A 19916-nucleotide genomic window follows, 5' to 3' on the forward strand; every position below is an offset into this window, starting at 1 on the left:
CCAGCAGAATCTGCAGGATTCATCCGCTTCTCATTCCCCGCCATTCTGTGTTTCTTCCTCTTTCTTTGTGCCATGTTAAGCCAAGCCGACAAGAAAAACAAATAACAATTTAGTTCTTCAGAACAAATTGATGCGTGATGCAGACAAACTGAACTTTGATGTTAGACAACCACATGATAGGAGGATGTAATATGTATGAAAAACATGACAGAAGAGATAACCAGAACTATGATGTGTAAACTAAGAAGAAGACATTTCACCAAATTAGAAGCAATGCAATGGAAGGTAGACACCATATGAAAGATGCTACAAATATCGCTCTGCCAAGTTAACAGTGTCTCATCATAAATGGCGTTTAGACAAATGTGAGGCAGTACAAGAAATAAATCATATGCAAGATGCAAACAACATCACACTACCATGTTAGAGGTCTCTCATTATTAGTGCCATTGCATATTCACAGTATTGCATATTCACAGCTTATGATGTGTAAACTAAGGAGAAGACATTTCAACACATTAGAAGCAATGAAATCTAGACACCATATGAAAGATGCAACGAATATCACTCTACCAAGTTAAAACTGTCTCGTCATAAGTGCCATTTCAACAAATTAGTAGTACAAGCTAGAAAAGAATGTGAGATGTAACCTATATCACACTCCGAAGTCAAACGTGTCTTATGATAAGTGATTGTTGCAGGTTACACAACAGTAGTAATTTGATGTAAGAACATGGTGTGATAGACAGATATTGTATGTTCTAGAAACAGGAACACATGTCTTATTCAAGTATAATGTGTAAACTAAGCAGATGGAATTCAACAAAATTAGAAGCAATACAAGCTAGACATCACACATAACATGCAACCACATATAACAGTGCCAAGTTAGAGGGAGCACCGATGATGCTGCACTAGGGGAGACGTGCTCATCATAAACACAGCTTTGTTGAGTGTCTATGCATGTGTTGTCTTGGAAATCATCTTGGGGGTTGATACGTCTCCAATGTATCTATAATTTTTGATTGCTCCATGCTATATTATCTACTGTTTTGGACTATATTGGGCTTTATTTTCCACTTTTATATTATTTTTGGGACTAACCTATTAACCGGAGGCCCAGCCCAGAATTGCTGTTTTTTTTGCCTATTTCAGTGTTTTGGATAAACAGAATATCAAACGGAGTCCAAACGGAATAAAATCTTCGGAAACGTGATTTTCTCACCGAACATGATCCATGAGACTTGGACCCTACTGCAAGGGATCAAAGAGGTGGTCATGAGGGTGGGGGGCGCCCCCCTAGGGTGCGCCCCCCTGCCTCGTGGGCCCCTCGGTGCTCCACCGACGTATTCCTTCCTCCTATATATACACACGTACCCCCAAACGATCAGAACAGGAGCCAAAAACCTAATTCCACCGCCGCAACTTTTTGTATCCACGAGATCCCATCTTGGGGCCTGTTTCGGAGCTCCGCCGGAAGAGGGTCGTCATCACGGAGGGCTTCTACATCATCCTAGCCCCTCCGATGAAGTGTGAGTAGTTTACCTCAGAACTTCAGGTCCATAGTTAGTAGCTAGATGGCTTCTTCTCTCTCTTTGAATCTCAATACAAAGTTCTCCCCCTCTCTTGCGGAGATCTATTCGATGTAATCTTGTTTTTGCGGTGTGTTTGTTGAGACCGATGAATTGTGGGTTTATGATCAAGTCTATCTATGAATAATATTTGAATCCTCTCTGAATTCTCTTATGCATGATTGGTTATCTTTGCAAGTCTCTTCGAATTATCCGTTTGGTTTGGCCAACTAGATTGGTAGTTCTTGCCATGGGAGAAGTGCTTAGCTTTGGGTTCGATCTTGCGGTGTCCTTACCCAGTGACAGAAGGGGCAGCAAGGCACGTATTGTATCGTTGCCATCGAGGATAACAAGATGGGGTTTATTTCATATTGCATGAATTTATCTCTCTACATCATGTCATCTTGCTTAAAGCATTACTCTGTTTTTAACTTAATACTCTAGATGCATGCTGGATAGCGGTCGATGAGTGGAGTAATAGTAGTAGATGTAGAATCGTTTCGATCTACTTGTCACGGACGTGATGCCTATATACATGATCATGCCTAGATATTCTCATAATTATGCACAATTCTATCAATTGCTCAACAGTAATTTGTTCACCCACCGTAGAATACTTATGCTTTTGAGAGAAGCCACTAGTGAAACCTATGGCCCCCGGGTCTATTCTCATCATATCAATCTCCATCACTTTAATATTGTTTTGCTATTTACTTTGCCTTTACTTTTTTACTTTGCATCTTTATATCAAAAATATCAAAAATATTCTATCTATCAGATCTCACTCTCGTAAGTGACCGTGAAGGGCTTGACAACCCATAATCGCGTTGGTTGCAAGTAGTTATCGCTTTGTGCAGGTACGAGGGACTTGAGCGTGGGATCCTACTGGATTGATACCTTGGTTCTCAAAAACTCAGGGAAATACTTACGCTACTCTGCTGCATCATCCCTTCCTCTTCGGGGAAAACCAACGCAAGCTCAAGACGTAGCAAGAAGGATTTCTGGCGCCGTTGCCGAGGAGTCTACGCAAAAAGTCAATATACCAAGTACCCATCACAATCCCTATCTCTCGCATTACATTATTTGCCATTTGCCTCTCATTTTCCTCTCCCCCCCAATTCACCCTTGCCGTTTTATTCGCCCTCTCTCTCTATCCTCCCTCTCTATTTGCCTCTTTTGTCCGCTTGCTTTTTGTTTGCTTGTGTGTTAGATTGCTTGTTTGTCGCAATAGCTCAAGACGTAGCAGGGGTGTGGAGGAGTAGAAACTATAGAGGCCCTCCGTTCGGAAGGAGCACCTTTATCCGCTGCCTTGCTAACTTCCTTCCGCTTTATTGATTTTGAATTGTCAAGTAAAACCGACAAGAAAAAGCAATAAAATTCTCTCTTCAGAACTCATTCATGCATGATACTGACAATCACTACTTTGATGTAAGGCAAACACATGATACCAGATGGAATATGTACGAAAAACAGGACGGCATGGCATGTTCACAACTGTTTGTGTAAACTAAGCAGAAACCATTCGAACAAATAAGAAGCAATGCAAGCTAGACACCACATGAAAGATGCAACCAACATGACTCTGCCAAGTTAAAAGCGTCCCATCATAAATGGAATTTCAACAAATTAGAAGCAGCGCATGCTATAAATCATATGAAAGATGCAACTAATATCACACTGCATATACTAAAGGTGTCTCGTCATGTTGATTGATGCAGGATACAAAAAAAACAATAGTTTTATGTAAGGACATGCTTAATAAATAGATGTACTATGTACTAAATACATGAAGGCATGTCACATTAACAGGTATAATGTATAAGCTAAGCAGACTAGCACATGCAGTTTAACCAGATTGGAAGAATTACAATCTAGACACCATATGCAACATGCAACCACATATCATGCTGCCAAGTTAGAGCAAGCACATGCGATGCTAGTGTAGGGGAAATGCTGTAATCAACTACAGAGCTACGTTCACTATCTTCATCTAGCATTTCTATTTCTTGAGAATCATGTCGGGAGGATGACACTGCATTCTTTAAATGAGGAGTAGCCCCCTTGCCTGCCTGCCTCGTCATAAGTGATTGATGAGGGATACACAAGAACATTAGTTTGATGTAAGAACATGGTTAATACACAGATGTACTAGTATGTACCAAAAACAGAAAGGCGTGTCATATTCAAAGGTATAATGTGTAAGCTAAGCAGATGCAATTTAACCAAATTGGAAGCAATACAAGCTAGACATCGGGCTGGAGTGGTGAGCATGATCATCTAGGACCCGAGAGCCTGGTGGGAGGCGGGCTGCTTCGCCACCATCGCAGCTTTTTAGTTGGCCTCCAGGTGATGCCTATCTTTGTTGGGCTTGTCACTGGCTCGGCCAGTGCCCTGACTAGCTATTTGTCTTCTGGTGCTCACGGGATGGTGGTTCATGTAAAAAAATATCTTTCCTTATCTTACCGACTTCGGCCTTTCGAATACAAGCTAGACACCATATGGAACATGCAACCACATATGACACCGCGAAGTTAAAGCAAGCACATGGGATGGTGGTTCATTGCGAGCGAGGTCATCAACTCCCGAGCCACGTTTACCATCTCCATCTGCTGACACTGCACCCTTTATAGCGCTATAATGTGTCTTGCCTATCCGCATACGAAGCTGGAGCGACTTCTCTCTTTTCATTTTGGCTTCTCTCATGGCAGCAGAGTCTGAAATACCCTTGCATAAAAACACAATATTGAGAGTAAGGGTGAAGTGTGTGCAGAACTAGTGCACTGTAAAAGTAGCAGATAGCAGGTGGCTGAAAAATAAATGACAGGAGACATATGATAGCTCTACAACATTGCATGGCAAACAAAATTAGATTCTACTCCGTATGACTTTGTAATATATGAGCACAGGAAATGCAGGTACTCCTCCAGCGCACCACCACATGTGGTCATATCTAAGGTAACATTCAACTGAAAATAAAGAGGTCAGTCGATTTTTTAATGAACCGTCCGATCTATAAGGAACGGGCAGATGGCCTTCGTCTACCTCCCGCCAGTCACTGTTGACGATCTTTCTCGAACCGCCAGCGACCACCGGCCCAGACCCCTGCCTCCGCCGCCCCGCCCTCCCATCGACCTCACACCACCGCTGTGCTTGGCAGCGCCCCCAGGCCATCCCTTTAATCCCGGCCGACCTCCAGATCGGGCGCTAGTAGCTCTAGGCCGCACACGCCCCTAATATAAACACCAAGGCGCTGCTTCCCCGGTGTAATAGGCGTACGAGCGCTTGTTACGCCGGGGAATGCTTCCGTTAATTGGGAATCAACTGGCCAGAAATTGAAATTCAGGGGGGCGACGGACCTCTAGCTAAGGTGAAATAGTATATGAGGAGAAACCTTGTGCATCGCGAGTTACTAGGAACATCTAGTATCAAGAAGAAGCGGTCAACTAGTGTCTTCTGTGGGATGAATACCGTGCAAGCAGAGACATAAGATTTGCACGAATAAGGGAAGAGGAGTACCTTTTTCGGTTGCCGGTGTGGTCACCTCCACATGTCGCACCGATCTTCTTCTTTTTACCGGGGAAACTGATGTTCTGGAGGGTGCAGACTTGGACGAACCCATGGCCAAATTGTTGACTGTGTTGTCGTGGCCGTATGTCGGCGGAGGGGAAGCAGATCCGAGGCGGCGAAGGACGGTGTAGAAGGAACACCTCCGGTGCGGTGGAGGGTGGCGACGTTGGAGCGGCAGCGGTGAGGCGTAGGACGATGTGGTTGAACTGGCTCGGGTACGGACGGCTCGGCCTCAGCTTCAACTACTAGCCGTGGAGGGCGTTGTGGTTGAGGTCGTGGTGGACGACGACGTCGGGGTATCAACTCCGGCGTGATGGAGGAGGGCGGCGGTTGATGGGTGGGATGGGGTGGCGGACGAAGGACGCCGGGGTTTTGCGGCTGGTGGAGAGGTAGTTTTGGCGCCCACGGAGTACGAATGGGGAATCAGACGGGTGGGGGGGGGAACCATGTTTCGGTCTGGGACGCCCTTGTTTTTGGCTTTTTTGAACAGAAGATGGGACGCGCTTGTTTGAAATTTGGGGAAAGTACAAACTTTGCCCCCTCTTAAATTTCGTACCTACTGTAGGTCGGGGGTAGGATGGTAATCCCAGGTGTCCCAAATAGTGGGCGAGAGCGATTTCGGCCGCGCACATGTGTGCTTAGGTGGCCATTGTGTATGAATGTTTTTCGGATGCGGTTGCATGGCATCTAGATGAAGCTACAAACCTACCTCGGTTTAGACCTTTGGACGTCGGGCCGGTAGGTTTCACGGGTAGGAGTTGTTAGAAAAGTAATTTCCTTGTACTACCAAACATTGGTCTCACGCGGTTTTGGGCGAGTAGAGGCTCTTTTGGCGCTTGGTTCGAAATTTTGAAACACAAGCATTCACGTTTAGAGTACTCTTGAACTATGAGGATTGACCTAAATAGACAACGTTATATTTGACCTTGTATGTTTGAAAACCTCATTAAATTATCCACTTCTTTTTGAAATTTTGACACTTGAAAATCCTATAACTACGATTATTTTGGAATGGAGGAGCTAAATTTGAATCTATTTTGTACACGACTACATATGCTATTATGTACAAAATCAGAGCAAAGATTGGTGCCCCCATAATTTAGGTATGGTTTACAAATGCCATGATATCAAGTTCAAATAATTGAATGGACTTCATGTTGAATTCGATTTTTTTAAACCACCTTAAGTTGAATTCAAATGTATGCTAGTTCATAGGTAGCTATTTATAATGTCCATTGTGTAACTTTCGTATGTATAATGTGCTTTACACACACAACATGAACTATACTCACTTTTATATTCGATTGCTAAAGCGATGCATTGTTTGGAGTTCAAAATACTAACTATGTCAATTGTGACGAATAATAACATAGACATGCTCAAATTCGATAGGATCTAGATGTCTGATGGATCAATGACCGCTCCTTACACGAATTGCAAATATCATGATCCCATCCTAATATTTGGATACAATTTATATCTTTAATCAATGTGTAGAGCAGTCTTTTACGTGTAGTTTCACTCTCCATCGGTGGTATCTCACACATGCTCACACACTCTCTCCCGAGGTGTCTTTCTCGCACACATGCTCTAGATATAACCCTCCCTCCCTCTCGTAACCATTTACAAGTATTTTCACTAACCGTTATCACAAGCACTCTTCCTCTCGCAAACATACACACACACAATCCTCATCGACCCTTTCTATATACATGGTGAAAGTGCGTTATATCGACTAGAGGGGGGGGGGTGAATAGGCAATTTTTATGAAAGTCTTTAAAACGTGGAAGTTTTGAAGACTTACGATAGAAATAAGCCTATTACCATGCAGTGGAAGGTAGACTACACTAGGCAAACCATAGTCAGGTATTCAATGAAGTGAAAGCACAATGACTGATAGCAGCTAGGTAGTAAGGATCAGGTAGGAAGATATTATGAAGCCAATCAGAACAAGTAGTCACTTAGTGAAGACAAAAGATAAGGCAATCATACAATGACTTCACAAGGAGCAATCAGTAAGTAAAGGGAATGAAAGGATGAAACCAGTGACTCTCTGAAGACAATGATTTGTTGGACTAGTTCCAGTTGCTGTGACAACTGTACGTCTGGTTAGGCGGCTAGGTATTTAAACCTTAGGACACACAGTCCCGGACACCCAGTCTTGAACACGCAGCTCAGGACACCCAGTCCTCACCGTATTCCCCTTGAGCTAAGGTCACATAGACCTCGCCCAATCACTCTGGTAAGTCTTCAAGGTAGACTCCCAAACCTTCAAAGACTTCGTTCACCGGCAATCCACAATGTCTCTTGGATGCTCAGAATGCGACGCCTAACCGGCTGGAGGATGCACAGTCCTCAAGTGTAATAAGTCTTCAGATCACTCAGACAAGAAGACTTAAGTGATGCCTAATTCTCTCTGGCTCTGGGTGGTTAGGGCTTTTTCCTCGCAAGGAATTCTCTCTCTCAAAGGCTTCGAGGTGGGTTGCTCTCAAACGACAAAAGCCGTATTCTCAATCTGAGCAGCCAACCGTTTATGGTTGTAGGGGTGGGCTATTTATAGCCACTTGGCAACCCGACCTGATTTGTCTGAAATGACCCTGGGTCACTAAGGAACTGACACGTGTTCCAATGGTCAGATTTCAAACTCACATGGCAACTTTACTTGGGATACAAGTAAAGCTGACTTGTCCGACTCTGGACAAGATTCTCTCTCATAGTCTTCACTCGAAGACATAGGTTTTTGGTTAGGCATCACTTCAGTCATTCTGACTGGTTCTCTTGGACCCCACTTAACAGTACGGTGGTTCCTATGACTCAACACAAAAGAAGAAGAACTACGAGAGATCTAAGTCTTCGAGCTCCATAGGCTTCATGCGGTGTCTTCTCTTGTCATAGTCTTCAATGTGAATATCTTCATATACCACCTTTGACTTCAATGTCTTCATACATTTTTAGGGGTCATCTCTGGTAGGAAAACCGAATCAATGAGGGACTTCTACCTGTGTTATCCTGCAATTCTCACAAACACATTAGTCCCTCAACTAGGTTTGTCGTCAATACTCCAAAACCAACTAGGGGTGGCACTAGATGCACTTACAATCTCCCCCTTTTTGGTGATTGATGACAAACTAGTTGAAGTTTTCAACGGGGAATATAATATGTGAAATTTTAAAGGATAAGGAATTGTCTTCATAAGTTGCAAGGGCTCCCCCTGAAGATGTGCATATAAGTAATTTGCTTTTGGAATGCAAATGCACATGGCAGGTTGTACTTGTGGAGATCCACTTCAATTTATGATGACAATCCACTATGCATGTGAAAGTATATGAAGATAATGACATGCATAATGAAAAATGGACGTCTGCAGAATGATCTAAGTGCGGAATTTATCGTCACACATGCGGAATTTATCATCGCAAAACAAGTTGGCAAATAAGTAGCAGACGACCATCGAGTTTAAGTGTTACAACTCAAAGAACCAAATGTAGCAAAACAAGAGTTGTAAGCACGAAGCAAAATATAAAGCACCCGCCCATATGGACCCGCTTGAAGACTATCAACCTCATATGCTTCTCCCCCTTTTGTCAGTGAGGACCAAAAAGGTTTGAAGACATAGAGCATCTACTCGTTCCCATGAGGAGTAGGTGAAGTAGCAGGGTTGTCGGTGGTGTGTGGCGGTGCAGAAGAGCTTGGAGTAGATTTGAAGTGTGCTGAAGGAGGTGGCGGTGAAGTAGCATCATCTTCATCCTCGATAACTTTGGCAGTCACTGTTGCAGCAGAGGAAGAGAACTCAGAGTCTTCAAGGGATGGTGTTCCTCGCAGCACAGCCCTTCGAGGAGGCATGGAGTCAAACTTGAATCGCTCAGTGAAGCCATCCTCTTGAAGATCAGCTTTGGAACACATCATTGTTAGCCCTTTCCATGTGCGGCGACATGTTTCATGGGTAACGAAAGCATTCTTGGTGGCAAGATATCGAATGTGATTAACATCCACCAAGAGGCTTTTCATCTGACGCTTCAGCTAGTCATGATGCCTATCCTGTTTTTGATGAAGGGCCACAAGAAGCTCTCGGTCATTGAGAACACGAGTGCGCTTCTTGGGTCTTGGAACAGTTGTACTATTAGTGGCTTTAGTGGAAGCAGGGTGTGGTGCACGTGTAGTGCCAGCCAAAGGATACACCCGAGTGACTGCTTCAACGCCTTCAATGTTTTGAGAGAAGCTCTGATGCTCTGCATTCTGAAGACTTAGAGGTTCCTTGGCAGGCCCAGGATAGATGGCTTCAATTGAGATATCCACATCAGGCAGAAAAATGTGATGATTGCGAGCTGATGGCTGATATGAGATATCTGAGTGAAGTTTGATTAGCCGCATTACCCATGGGGCGTAGAACTTCAAGCCAAACAGATCGGTGCCTGATGCAGCAAGTTGGCGAATGAATAAATCCTGTGCATTGAAGCATTTTCCATGAAGAATACAGAAGACCAATGTCTTCATTGCACCTTCAAGCTTGGCATGTGGAGAGTGCCCTTTGATGGGCCAGAGAGTCCGCCTGAGAATGTGATAGATGGTTCTTGGTAGATACTCAAGGTCTTCAACGAAGAACTCCGTGGGAAAAGCAACATCTTGGGGCAATGGCTTCATCATGCTGAGCATCTGACTCATATTCGGTTCAGGCTTCTTGAAGATGCTCTCAATAGCTTCACTATGCAGCTGACAACCATGCTCGAAGAGATCGCCAAGAGTGGGCAAGCCAGTGAGCTCAATGATGTCAAAGGCTTTTTCTTCGTGATGAACATTTCCAGTCATCCACTCCAGGACCCAAGTCTTCGGATCTCTGCTATCCCCTCGAATGTGAAGTGTGGCATAGAATTGGAGGAGCAGCTCTTCATTCCAATGCTCTTGGTCAGTAACGAATGGCAGCAGACCAACTTCCTTGAAGCAATCCAAAGCTTCTTCCAGACAGGGCAGACCAGCTATAGCTTCAATGTCAAGGCGCTTGTGTGGGAAGATGCGACCTTGGTTGTAGAGAATGCATGAGTAATAGCTTCGCTGAGGATAGCTCCAGAACCGATCAGATGATATCCTTTACCTTGAGTAGGGGTTCCTGGAGCTTTTGAAGAATGTGTTGTCTGCTCTGAAGCCATTGATATTGAAGGAGCCAGGTGCTGATGCAGGACCTGGGAACCTTGGCAATCTTGGGACTGGCTTCTGGACCTGAGGCCTGTGCTCAACATGATAGTCGAACTGAGGACCGGCAGCAGACTCAGGAACAGACGTGTCAGGATCAGTGGCTTCACTGTCTTCTGATGCTTTTGGTGGGGAGGGCTCCACATTAGCTTCATTGGTGGTTCTAGCAGCCTCAAGATTTTCATCCTCCACTTGACGAGCTGGAGGGTCGGTCACAAGCACGTTCTCCTCGAGAACTGCTTCTTGATGGGACAGGGGGTTGGGAACTTGTGGAACTTCTTCTTCCGAGGCTGATGTAGCCGGAATGTCTTCAGCAGAGACTTGAGACCTTGGACCTTTGCGAAGCCTGCGCAGCGCAAGCGACGCATGTGCAGATGGAGTTGGTTGGGCCTCATTGTCTTCTTCCTCTTGTGGGCGATCTGCCCATGGAGCATCCTAAGCGATTGGCGTCAGAGGACGACCAATGCTGATGAGTTTGATGTTCTCGAACTGAGGAAGGACTGCACCATCTTCTACATTGTCATGTTGACCAATGTCTTCAGCAGCGATGGGATTAGCTGCTGGAATGTCTTCAGCTCCATGAGCCTCTGTGAAAGCAGGCACATGGATGGTCAGTTGGCATTCTTGTGGATTGGCATCAGGGTGAACCATGGAAATGGGTTCAACAACCAAGGGCTCTGTGGGAGCAGCCCAATCTTTCTTGGTCTTTCTCTTTTTCTTGGAGGGGGCAGTAGGAGAGGCTTTATGATATTTCCTTTTCCTTGCTTTAGCCTTAGCAGTCCTCGTCTTCTTGAGCTCTGAAGCTGTTGACCGGCCTTTTGGCTTCGAGCCAGTCATTCTTGTGGGGAAGACAATCGGAACTGCTTCCTGCCTTGGTGCATCGGGTTCAGCCGTAACAGGCTTCTTCTTCTTCTTCTTCTTTGCGGCCATCCTGGGGTCGATGCCAGGACGCCCAAGTGCCTTGCGCTTCTCAGCCTCATTGTAGGCTTGCACACATCTGTCAGCCAGAGTCTTCATGCGCTCACGCGAACCCTGAGCTTCTGCACGTTTCTTCAGAAAGGCTTCCTTGAGCTCGTGCATCATGATCTTGAAGTTCTTCACATCTTGCACGCTGAGCTTGGCCATATGCTTCTTGAGCTGAGCCTTTTCATAGTCAATTTTCTGCTTCAGTTCAACAACTCGCTGGGCGATGGCTAGTTCTGAAGCAATGGCGCCATGGAAGGCGACACTGAGGCCAATTGGTAGCTGCAGATCATCAATGCTGATGTTTGGCGTGTCAAACCATTCATCAATGAAGTTGTGAATGATTGTGACATCAAAGAGCGGCAGGTCATTGAAAATTTCTGCTTCTTCCTTGCTCTTGATGAGTTGCTCAAGAGCGTCATCTGCGAGATCTTCGTCACTTGACAGATCAATGTCATCATTGCACAGAATGGTAGCAACTGTGAGCTCTTGGCTGGTGTGTGGCAGAGGCATCTTGCTCTTCTGGGGCTTGGAGATGCGTGATAAGTCTTCAGACTGCACACTGTCTTCAGGAGGTGCAGTTGCCAGTGGCTTCTCCCGTGAGATTTTTGGTGAAGGGGCAGGCTTTGAAGCTTTAGGCTTCTTCCGACTTCTGAGGTGTCGGAGCTGCAGGCGCTTCATCTGAGTCAGCGTCAGCTGCAGGCTCATTTACTGCAGTCCCTTGAACCAAGATGTGGGTGATGAGGCCTGCAAGGTCGTAGAAGGGGCCGATTTCATTGGGTTCTGCATCTCGTGTGCCATCTGCCCTTGGTGCTGAGGGACCAGGGTTGAAGTCTAACCCCAAAGTCTTCTTGTTCTGCTTCGCTGAGTTCTGGGCAAACTAGAAGTTGCGCTTGAACAGATTGTCATCATGACACCATAGAAATGACGATGGGTCTGCATCAGCAGGCTGTGGCCCACGGACCATACAGGGATAGAAGCCTTGAGCAATGGCTTCATCTCTGGACCTGGGTAGAAGATTCTTGTATAGGATGTCTCCCCACGGTCTCTTGATGGCACATTTCTCAGCATATTCCTGGGTCACAAACCGGTATTTGAACCATTGTTCTGCCCAATATCTTCGAATCCACTGGATTCGGGTCTTGCGCTGACTATAATCCTCTTCAGGATCTGTCTTGTAAAGTTCTGAGAGGTCATCAGGCAGATCTCTGGATGTTCCGCCACGACGCTGTCTGCCTCCCTTCCTTGCAACTTTCTCTGAAGCCATGAATTTTAACTTGAAAGGCTTCAAAACGTTCAAAGGCTTCAAAGGTTTTCTCTTGCTGGACCAACAGGAACTGGCTTCGGGAGAGTTTATGTGATGCTGCAAGAATTCTGCAAATGAATGCAGACTATGAGAACCAAAGGATTCTCCCACGGACATGTACCTGTGACAGCATTAAGGTGCGAGGGAAGGGGAAGAGGTCATATGCATTCTCAGAAGATTTTGACGACAAATCAGTTTAGAAGACATTGACCTCATCGTGCGAAGACATTCACTCATAGATAAGGAGTTGGTTCCAGATTTGTACAAATCCACAGATCAGTACAAGTGAGTAATCTAACTACTTTGTGAAGCATAAGTGAATATACTAGGCATGTTATGAGATGCAGTATGAACGAGATCTAACTTGTGTGAACAGAAACTGCTTGTGGTAGAAAGTGACAAATCCATAGGATCAACGGTGGTGTGAAAAGGAAGTTTTATTTACCACACTGAGAACTGCTAGATGGAGTGGAAGATGAGGCCGAGCAGTTCGATCTTCCGTGCCCTATCTTGGCGACGGAGGACACCTACGGCGACGGCGGAGAGGACGATGTCCGCGGTCAGCGTGAAGACGGTGTCAGAGAGGTTGCGGCAGCGAAGCGCTTCGTCGCTGGCGTCGTCGAGGGCTAGCGGTGGCGCTAGGGTTCGTGCGAGAGTGGAAGAAGAGATAATGACCGCTGTGAAGTGTGTATTTATAGGTACAGGGGCGGCACTGCGTTATTACACAGGTGCCCCTGGCGATTCGCATTTGAGGAACACGTGGCCATCATGCGGAAGTTTGGGGTTTGTTCCACGTCCCACGCACGCCTGGATTGTCGGGTGGTCGTTCCTACTTCTCCGGGTTTCAAGTGGAGGAATGAGCATTGAAAACGGACTTAATGGTTGTCTCTGTATCTTCTGCTGACAAGGACGCAGAGAAGACATTCAACAGTTTCAATAGAATGCATATGATTTGGAGAGATAGAATTTGAGATAGAAAGCCTAGAGAGGTTAGGGTCCGATCACATTCACTTAGTTCAAAAGATTCAACAAGAAGACATAGTTATAAGTGAATGCTGTTGAGGACAGAACACTAGTATATATATATATATAATCAACACAGTGAAGATAATCATGAAGACATGTTGAGATTGAAGCCAAACCAAATGTGAAGACATTGCAAGGTAACGCCATGAGTGAAACACTTCAAAGTAGAACGTTTGGTGGTGGCGTTACCCACCGTATAGGAAGTATTAGATCCAGACACGGCGCACAATTATCGTGGCGCTCCGAAGTCAAATTCCACATTAATGTATTCACACTTAGAATGTATGTCTTCATTGATTGAAGATATACTTTACTTTGTGTGTTGCACATCTAAGTCATCAGTATGCATAAGGGTTAGGATGTGTGCCTGATCACAGGACATTTGAGGATTCCAGGATATTTAGCTCACACCGTAACTTGCAAAATCTCTTCTCATCCAAGGGCTTGGTGAAGATATCTGCCAATTGCTCTTCAGTGTTGACGTGTATGATATCAATATCTTCCTTCACAACATGATCTCTGAGAAAGTGATGACGAATTTCAATGTGCTTTGTCTTCGAGTGCTGAACTGGGTTGTTGGCAATCTTGATGGCGCTTTCGTTGTCGCAGTAAAGTGGCACTTGCTTCAGATGAATGCCATAGTCCTTGAGTGTTTGCTTCATCCATAGAAGCTGAGCGCAGCAAGATCCAGCAGCAATGTATTCAGATTCAGCAGTGGAGAGAGATACACAGTACTTCTTCTTTGAAGACCAACATACAAGTGATCGTCCCAGAAAGTGACATGTGCCTGATGTAGACTTGCGATCAACTTTGTCACCAGCATAATCAGCATCCGAGAATCCAACCAGATCAAACTCTGAGCCCTTTGGATACCATAATCCTAGAGTTGGGGTGTGAGCCAAATATCGAAGAATTCGCTTCACAGCTAAGTGATGCGACTCCTTTGGTGCCGCTTGAAATCGAGCACACATGCAAACACTAAGCATAATATCTAGCCTAGATGCACATAGATAAAGTAAAGAACCAATCATGGAGTGGTATACCTTTTGATCGAACTCTTTACCATTGTCGTCAGGACCCAGATGATGTTTGGCTGGCATTGGTGTTGTGAAGCCTTTGCAGTCTTGCATACCAAACTTCTTCAGGAAATCTTTGAGATACTTTTCTTGAGATATGAAGATGCCATTGCGTTGTTGTCGTATTTGAAGACCGAGGAAGAACTTCAGCTCTCCCATCATGGACATCTGATATTGCTCTTGCATCATATATCCAAACTCTTCACTGTACTTCTGATTGGTGCAGCCGAAGATAATGTCATCCACATATATTTGGCACGCAAACAGTTCACCAACATATGTCTTTGTGAAGAGAGTGGGGTCTAGGGAACCAGGTATGAAGCCTTTGCTCTTGGGGAAGTATTTGAGTGTGTCATACCAGGCCTGAGGGGCTTGTTTGAGGCCATACAGTGCCTTTTTGAGCTTGTATACCATGTCAGGATGTTTTGGATCTTCAAAGCCAGGCGGTTGTGCAACATGCACTTCTTCTTCAATCTTGCCATTGAGAAAGGCACTCTTCACATCCATTTGATATAGAAGTATGTTATGATGATTTGCATAGGCCAGCAGTATACGTATGGCTTCAAGTCTAGCCACAGGAGCAAATGTTTCATCGAAGTCAATGCCTTCCACTTGAGTATATCCTTGAGTAACGAGACGAGCTTTGTTTCTGACAACTTGACCATGCTCATCTTGCTTGTTGCGGTATATCCATTTGGTGCCTATTATATTGTGCTTCCGTGGATCAGGACGCTTAACCAGTTCCCATACATTATTCAGCTCAAACTGTTGAAGCTCTTCTTGCATAGCTTGAATCCATTCAGGTTCCATGAAGGCTTCTTCAACTTTCTTGGGTTCTGTTATTGAGACGAATGGGAAGTGACCACAAAAATTTGCCAGCTGAGTTGCCTTTGAACGAATGAGTGGACCGGGTGCATTGTTGCTATCAATTATTCTTTCAATCTGCACTTCATTGGCAACGCGAGGATGTATAGGGCAAAGAATTTGCTCTTGCTGATCATTGTTGTTGTTAGAGGGAATGTCTTCAGGGCTGAGCATTGTCTTCATGTTGATCAGGTGCTGAGATGATAAGTTCTTCTTCAGGATGAGCTTCAGAAGGTATAATTTCTCCAGTTCCCATTAGCTTGATTGATTCACTGGATGGAACTTCATCTAGCACATTTGGCAGTTGCTCTCTTTGTGAACCATTGGTCTCATCGAACCGCACATCCACTGTTTCAACCACTTTGTAATGAAAGAGATTGAAGACTCTGTAGGAGTGCGAATCCTTTCCATATCCAAGCATAAAACCCTCATGTGCTTTTGGTACAAACTTTGAGGTGTGATGTGGGTCCTTGATCCAGCACCTGGCGCCAAATACTCTGAAGTAACTGACATTTGGCTTCTTGCCAGTAAGGAGCTCATAAGATGTCTAGTTCAGAAGCTTGTGAAGATAAACACGATTGATTGTATGGCATGCAGTATCAATGGCTTCAGGCCAGAATTTTCTTGGAGTCTTGTATTCATCTAGCATCGTTCTGGCCATCTCAATGAGTGTTCTATTCTTGCGTTCAACGATGCCATTCTGCTGTGGCGTGTACGGGGCCGAGAATTCATGTGTGATGCCCAAGGTATCAAGATATGTATCAAGGCCAGTGTTCTTGAATTCAGTGCCATTGTCACTTCTTATGTGCTTTATCTTGGCGCCATAATTGTTCATTGCTCGATTGGCGAAGCATCTGAAGACATCCTGCACTTCAGTCTTGAAAAGAATTATGTGCACCCAAGTATATCTAGAGTAATCATCAACAATGACGAAGCCATAGAGACGAGCAGTAGTAGTAAGAGTTGAGTAATGAGTGGGACCAAAAAGATCCATGTGAAGCAGTTCGAAGGGTCGAGTAGTGGTCATGATTGTCTTCGAGGGATGTTTGGCTCTCGTCATCTTTCCTGCTTCACAGGCACCGCATAAGTGATCTTTCTTGAACTTGACGCCCTCGATGCCTATGACATGCTTCTTCTTTGCAAGTGTGGAGGTTCCTCATGCCAGCATGCCCAAACCTCCGATGCCAGAGCCAGCATTCTGAAGCTTTTGCCAGAAGACATACGGCGAGCTGTGGCCTTGCTGAGAAATCTACCACATACAAATCATCTTTCCGACACCCTTCAAACACTAGAGACTTGTCAGATTCCATTAGAACAAGGCAGCGATATTTTCCAAATATTACGATCATGTTTAAATCGCAAAGCATTGAGACAGACATTAAGTTGAAGCCAAGGGATTCAACAAGCATGACTTTATCCATGTGTTGATCCCTTGAGATTGCAACTCTACCTAGACCCAATACCTTACTTTTACTAGTGTCAGCAAATGTGATGTGGCTCTTGTCGGATGGACATAAGGTTGAGTCCATAAGAAGGCTTCTTTTGCCAGTCATGTGATTTGTACACCCAATGTCAATAATCCATTCTGAAGACGCTGGTGTCGTACCCTATAGTGCAGTTAGGGGGATAGGCTTCACGAAGAGAATTGTGAAGCAAAAACATTTGACGAGCCAGTGGGTTATGAAAACTTAGATCCAGATTAGGACTAATAGGGACAGTGGCATGCGATTCAGGAACGAAGTACATAGTAATGCCATTCGGGCATTTGATCTTGCGCCTTACAAGATGTTTAAGGTCCCCAGCAATAGCGTCAGACGATTTTGGTTTTCAGCTGGAGACCTTTCCCTGCAAAAGAGAGTTAAGCTTTCTTAGCCACCCACATCTTCAAGGGTGGCTTAGAAGCAATAAGTCTAAGTGCATCATATGAGAACTTTGGCTTTGGAGCCCTAGCAAACAGTCTTGCAGGCGGACAATAGTACTCATAAGAATAAGCAGAATAGTTCTTGGTCTTATGAACATGACGGTTTGATGAACCAGTCTTATATTCATATGACTGGGTATGGTTTCCCTGCAAAACATTTGCGTTAGTCCGACTCAGGTGAGTCCTCTGTCTGTATGAAGCCTTTGGACTGTATGAAGCCTTTGGACTGAGGTTTGTCTTCTTCAAGTGAGGTGTCATGATGACATTCACAGGAAGATTCTCCAGACACCTTTTCGGAACCCAGATCTTCTTCATAGGCGGTCCATTCCTGCAGTTAGTACCAATGTACCTGGCAAACACTTCACCATTCTGATTCTTAAACAGTTTATAGTTTGCATCAAGAGATTCATCGATGATAATGGGGTTAGCACAAGTGAAGCCAGATAGATTGGATGGATCAGCTGAAGGTTCCTTTGCAGCAACCCATGTGGTTTTGGGGTACTGCTCAGGCTTCCAGTAAGAGCCATCAGCATTCATTTTCCTTACGAACCCAACACCCTCTTTCCTAGGGTTTCGGTTCAGTATCTGCTTTTTAAGGACATCACATAGTGTCTGATGCCCTTTAAGACTTTTGTACATCCCTGTTTCAAGCAATGTCTTCAATCTAGCATTCTCATCAGCAATAGCAGTGGTATCCTCAGCAGAGGGGTTAGTTACCACATCAATAGTTGAAGATATTGCAACAGTAGCAGAAGTAGAACATTCAGCAACAGAAGCAGCATTATCACGCTCAATGCATTTAAGACATGGTGGTTCAAATCCTTCTTGAGCGGAACTGATCTATTCGGCGCGAAGTGACTCGTTTTCCCTTTGAAGATCTTCATGAGCCGCTCTCAATTTCTCAAGATCTTGCTTCCTTTGAAGATAATCATAGGAAAGCTTCTCATGAGTTGTTGAGAGAGTTTCATGACGACTTTCAAGTTCCTGATAATTAACGTGAAGATTTTTTATGTCTTCAATTAAGGATTCAGATCGAGTCATTTCAGCATCCAACAGATCATCGCTTCTGTCTAACAGTTTTTGAATATGTTCCATAGCTTTCTGTTGTTCAGTTGCAATTTTAGCAAGTGTTTTGTAGCTGGGTTTTGAACCACAATCAGAGTCATCGTCACTAGATGTTTGATAGTGAGTAGTGCATGTGTTTACCTTGGCACCGCATGCCATGAAGCAGTAGGGAGGAGCGGAGTAGTCCTTGTCATTTGCATCGGTGTCGGTAATGAAGTCATTGTCTTCAGTGTTGAAGATGGACTTTGCAACGTATGCCGTAGCCAGACTTGCAATGCCAGAGTCGGACTCCTCCTCAGACTCCACCTCCGCCTCCTCAGAAGCAGACTCCTCCTCTGAATCCATTTCCTTGCCAACAAACGCATGTGCCTTGCCAGATGAGCTCTTCTTGTGTGATGAAGACTTTGAGGAAGACTTGGAAGAAGATTTTGAGTATTTCTTCTTCTTCTTGTCGTCAGAGTCATATTCCTTGCTCTTCTTCTTCTTTCTGTTCTCATTGTCCCACTGCGGACACTCAGAGATGAAGTGTCCAGTTTTCTCGCACTTGTGGCATGTTTTCTTCTTGTAGTCATGAGAAGAAGCTTCATCATTCCGTGAGCTTGATCGTGAAGACTTTTTGAAGCCTTTCTTCTTGGTGAATTTTTGGAACTTCTTCACAAGCATAGAAAGTTCCCATCCAATGTCTTCAGGATCATCAGAACTGCTGTCAGATTCTTCTTCAGATGAGGAGACAGCTTTTGCCTTCAAGGCACGAGTTCGCCCATAGTTTGGACCGTAGATATCTCTTTTCTCAGAAAGCTGAAACTCATGTGTGTTGAGCCTCACAAGTATGTCAGACAGCTCGAGTGTCTTGAAATCAGGACGTTCTTGAATCATCAGGGCTAGGGTGTCAAACGAACTGTCAAGTGATCTCAGTAGTGTCTTGACGACTTCATGCTTGGTGATCTCAGTAGCGCCGAGGGCTTGAAGCTCATTTGTGATATCAGTGAGTCGGTTAAATGTGAGCTGGACATTCTCATTGTCATTTCGCTTGAAGCGGTTGAAGAGGTTGCGAAGGACGCTGATTCTCTGATCTCTCTGGGTTGAGACGCCTTCATTGACCTTGGAGAGCCAGTCCCAGACCAGCATAGATGTTTCCAAAGCACTCACACGGCCATACTGTCCTTTAGTCAGATGACCACAGATGATATTCTTGGCAGTAGAGTCCAGTTGAACGAACTTCTTGACATCAGCAGCAGTGACACCTTCTCCAGCCTTGGGAACGCCGTTCTTGACGACATACCATAGGTCGACGTCAATGGCTTCAAGATGCATGCACATCTTATTCTTCCAGTAGGGATATTCAGTTCCATCGAAGACGGGGCACGCAG

Source organism: Triticum urartu, chromosome 4A, assembly GCF_056163025.1.
Source record: "Triticum urartu cultivar PI428250 chromosome 4A, HENAU_Tu73, whole genome shotgun sequence".
Lineage (NCBI taxonomy): Eukaryota > Viridiplantae > Streptophyta > Magnoliopsida > Poales > Poaceae > Triticum > Triticum urartu.